Genomic DNA, 5,484 nt, shown 5'->3' with positions numbered 1-5,484 from the left:
TATTTAGCAGGCACTTGAAGTACTTGCACGGTTTTAGAGTATGAAGTCCTCATTAAAGCCTTCCAAGTGCCAACTAACAGCCCCAGGATTATGGGCTTAATTTAATGTATTCATGTGCACACAGAAATATATGACACTGACGTTTTTAAATTACTCTGCAACCAATAATAATCATTTTGATAATAATAAAATAATACTCTAAGTATTATAATAATAAGCATGCATGAAGAATTCTAAGTTTTAATCATAGTAATTTGTCTTCTTCTGTTTAATTAAGGCAATTTTATCTTACAATGAAGAACAATGACACTAGAACTTTCTCACTCCTAGCAGAAAAATGTAGGTTGTATTTGTTCAAGTACCAATACTCCCTAATAGCACAGACCATGTTCATATAGACACCAACAAGCACTACTAGAACAAATTGATTAGTAACGTGGAAACAGTACGCTGGAGGCCTCAGAGGCACTGCCTGTTCTGAAAGTGGCATTATCCTGGGAGAAGAGAATGAGAAAACTTTGCAAAGATACCTCCATGAGGAAGAGATTTATACTGTCAAACCTGAAACAGCATTTCTGATTAGTCACTTTCTAACTGTGACTCAGAAATAAAACCTGTCACTGAGAGAGTTTAAGTTATTTTCTGCAAAACTGAATTAATCCCCCATGACTCATCTTCTTAACACAAACCCAAATTATTTCATCTTCACTATTTTCTTGTGTTAAAAAGAAACCCTCTGTTCCTTTTCAGGCTTCAGGTGTCCTGTCTTGTCAGTGCTAGGGGCAGGCTTTGGAGTCATCTACCCAGTTTGTGTTTGCTAAATTTCTGATGACAAAACCAAGTCTCTCAAGAAGAAATGGGAGGTTCTTGGGGGAATTCTTTTGTAGAGGAACAGGGGTGATAAAATTTTAACTGAAAAAGAAAAACAAACAAACAAAACCTGTTTTATCACTCCCCACACAGGGCCGGGACATCAAGCATATTTCAGAAATTGGGTACAAAGCCAATTTCTTTCCTGGCATGGAAATATCTTTCCCACCAATGTATCTTTTCTGGCAAGAAACTACCAAAATATTCCTTACAATGATCCATTTAACTTAAGCTGCCAATCCACTCACAGTCTTCTTTTGCATGGCAAAAAGCAGAAACCCCAGATTTTGAAAGGTAACCTAACTAAATAGTAAACCATTTCAGACAAGAAATACCCATACAGAAGGACATTGGAGGATCTCAATGCACAGTGCTAATGTGAACTCCAGGAACACTTAATGTAGGTCATTTTTACTTAAAGGAGTCTCTTTTTCAAATAAGGACTGAAAATCCTTATTTACTCATCAAGCATATGCCTTTTCCTTTCTGGAATTTGGGGCATGGAAATCTTTATAAAGTTATAATTGTCATTTTCCTGAAATTTTATGCTCAGCGTTGAAACAGTATTGACCAAATGAGCCAAAGAATATCAAGCCAACTTTGACTCTTCTAGAATAAGGAACTGGTGCTGAATACAAGTTATGGGAAGGGTACAAGGCCTCATCCAAAACTGTGATGAAATTGGCATGATGATCAACTTGCCTATGCAGGTGGGAAAAACTTTCTTAAGACCCCACCCCTCAATGAAGAAGTCCAGGCACTGATTGGCTGCTGAGGCAGTACAGTTAGTCTCCTTTTGGATGGAGCACCCATGATAGTTTGTCCATACCTAAATAGACATCGTAAACCCATGAACATGAGCAAAACTAATTAAACTCAATAGATTATACACATACACACACACACACACACATGCACACATATATATGTATACACACATACATACATATGCAACACACACATGTACACGTACACACACACACACACACACACACAAAGAGCAGGCAAGCTGTCCTTGTGGTCTTTTAAACGAAAAATTTAAGAAAGGGGATAATAATTCAGGGAAGTGATTGGGACTAAAATGTTACCCTGAGAGTTTTTGATAGAAGGAAAAATATCAATTTCCATAACCCCAAGGACTTAACCTCTCCAATTCCAATCACCTGGCAAACTCTGGAGTCTCTCAGTCTAGCCCTGGACACACTTGATATGTAGATAAGTTACGCTTCTGCATTCCTGGAACCCAGGACAGAACCCAGCCAAAGAAACTAAACAAGTCTCTTTGCAAATGTGTTTTGTGATCTAAACAATCTTGGACCACAGCCCAAAAGAAAATTGGAGAATGTTGAAGTCATTACCTCAGTTTAATTTATGACAAAACCAAGATGCATAAAGAACAAAACAATGGCACAGGATCAAAGATTATATCCCCAAGGTCCTGGTTTCTGCTCCATGATGCAGCTTGGCCTCATGAACTCTATCAGTAACTCAAGGATGTATTTGCATATTTCATTGTCAAGCTGTTAATATATTCATCTTCTGAAGCTCAGCTCTTCTAAGGGAGGCTAATTCCTTCTTTTGAATTTCTTCTCATTACCACAGACTCAGCAGGTCCGATGATTCCTATTGCACTGTGAGCCATTCTTTCAAAGCACAAGTCTTCCTATTCAGTACATTCTTTAAATAATTACAGGTCTCTTTTATAATAAACTCTTACCCAACATGTTACCAGTCGACGTTTTTATCTTCTTTTGATTCTACCTTTAAAGTTGTTTCACCAATGCTAATTATAAAGAAAATGATAAGGTCAAGTTGCTTTTCTTCCACACACACAGAGCAGCCCAGAAAATGAATTGTAGCTTTCTGCTTTCTTATTGTACAGGTAATGATGTAGGCATTGTGGCAAAGCCTTTGCAGATAGCAAAAATTACATGCTTTTTACAGAAGTACTAATTATCTCTTCTTGATCAAGAAAAAGAATGCTTACCTGGCTTCTAGCTACACAGTTTAATTTACACCCATATTTTGGTGTTGGCAAGAAGCCTGGGCTACTTTATGTTACCATTTTTTTTTTTGCCTAGGAAATAAAAATAATATAAAAAATGTTATTAAGAAATGCTTAAGACAGCTAATACATGTGATTGATTGTAGGAAGCCACTACCAGTTAAACTATAATGCAGATGTACATGCAGAGATGGTGAGGAAACCAGAAGACAAGAGGATAGATGGTTAACAGCATCCGACTTGAGTAATGTGAGCTAATTCAATCTATTTTGGACATGCCGAGTTAACTCTGTTATTAAATGACTATTTGCACTTCCAGGAAAGGAACAAACTATATATTTTTAAGACATAAAAGCTACATCATTCCCTGGCAACCCCCAAAAGGACATTTTTTTTATCATATTCCTTTCATTTGCTGATTTATAGTCACACAGTGTTGTGGCCAAAACTGTCCTCAACCTCAGACAACTTTTATCAAATTTTGTTGCTTTTAATGATTATAACTTTTTGAAAGCATATTTAACTGTGAAACAGTTTTTGATTATATTCTTGACAGAAAATCAACTGATATTTAACCTTAACTTATACATTTTCTCACAAAGCAATGGTTTTATGGGCCTTATATTCATTGATGATGATGATGACGATGACGATGATGATGATGACGATGACGATACCAACGATGATGACAACTAAAACAATAATGGCAGAAACATAAAAAAAAAAAAAGCAAAACAGATCACAGTCAACAGATATAGGACAAATAGAAAAAAGGCCTATCTATCATATGTTATGTATTTTTGCTGTTTTTTGTTTCTGTTGTTATTAATTAAAATCTTATGTCTTTTTTATTTCAACCTATGGACATTTTCAAAATAAACAGAAAAAGAGGTATTGCTGTTATTTGAAACATATAACCTCCAAACATAGCAATCCCACACTTTTCTTCCTCCTGTTCTCCCCTGATCTTATTTATGCAGACATACAAGCATCCATAAAATGTTGGCAAAGTGTTTAATGAGCCCATAGCAAGATCAAAGGATTACTGAGGCATTCAGTCTAGAGTGGCCTGCATATTAGTGCTTCTGAGCTTAGAAATAATGACAATATAAAAGTAATCTATGGAGCTAGAACTAAAATTCAAGTCTTCAAGTTTCCAAGAATAAGTTTCCTTTACTCTAAAGCACCCTCTCCTATGACCTTGGCCAAGACTTTCTACTTTTCTGACTCTCTGTTTCCTTTCCAAAATTAAATTAAGAATATTACCCAAAGTTGCTCACTTGGATAGTTTTGACATACAATTCACATTCATGTGAAAGTGTAATATAAATGTAAATGCACTATGATTTTGAAAATGTCAATTTATCAACATAGAATATTATAAATTGTCATTCACATTAGTTTCAGGATCATCTTGTCCTCTTATCTGATAATGATCATATAAGAACTTTTGAAAACATCTCCATAGTGGGGGGTGTTTGATTCATTGATGTAACACATGGCTAACCTGAGATCTCTTAATAAGAACTTGTGTTCTTCCCTTGAACCTGGTCTGAATGCTGCTGCCTGCAATGACCAGACAGAGGGTATCTTATGTAGTAGTTGTACCAGATCCTTCACATCACACATAAGCAGCATGTAGCAGCACCTACATATCTATGACATAGTCATTCTTCCTCTCCCCTTGGATTTTTGTTGAGGCTAAAGAACGAGATGCGTCAGGACATGAGACTATGTGGCCCCCAGAAGCGAAGGGTGATAGCACCTTGTGAGATGAATGAATCTTGGCAAATAGAAGGCAATTAGTCCCACCCTGACTCTGGTGCTACCACTCCCTGGTTGAGCTATTTGGTTGGGCACATCTAATGTTCTTTTTGATGATGTTTGTGAGGCAGGGTTACGCCCTGGTCAGCTGTGATACATTTGCATTTGCAGCAACTGCTTGCCCACTCCAGTCTCTTTTCCCCTCAGCTTGGGCTCCACTCATAATAAAATATAGCATCTATATGGGTTTCTGTGATTTTCTTCTAGGGAATCTAAGGAAAAACAACATCCAATAAGAAATAAGCATATAAGTAGTGACCAACTAAGAGCTGAGTTTAAGATAGATAGAAATTAACAATTTGTATTCAGAATTACATTTTCTTCAGTATTCCAAAGACAGTTTGAGTAGAGAGAGAGGGATGCCAAGTTCATTTCCTGACTTAACAGCTTGAGTTTATAGATGCAGTCATCACTGGACTAGACATTAAGAATCCTCATATATAAACCTAATAGTCCACCAGGTTCTGTCTGGTCCATCCTGGGGAATTTCAGGTTCAAACAATACAAAGCACAGATAAAAAAGTATCAGTGAAGAGTAGGGAGAAAAGAAAGTAATACATTAGAACTTAAGTTAGGCTAGAGGAACTGAAGATCTAGATGTGAACGGAGGAGTGGCCCCTGGTTCTGGAAAGACTCAGTGCAGCAGTATAGGGGAATACCAGAACAGGGAAGTGGGAAGGAGTAGATGGAGGAACACGGGGAGGGAAGAGGGCTTATAGGACTTTCGGGGAGTTGGGAGCCAGAAAAGGGGAAATCATTTGAAATGTAAATAAAGAATATACCAA

The sequence above is a fragment of the Apodemus sylvaticus genome, chromosome 18 (genome assembly GCF_947179515.1).
Source record: "Apodemus sylvaticus chromosome 18, mApoSyl1.1, whole genome shotgun sequence".
NCBI lineage: Eukaryota > Metazoa > Chordata > Mammalia > Rodentia > Muridae > Apodemus > Apodemus sylvaticus.
This window is presented reverse-complemented; position numbering follows the sequence as displayed.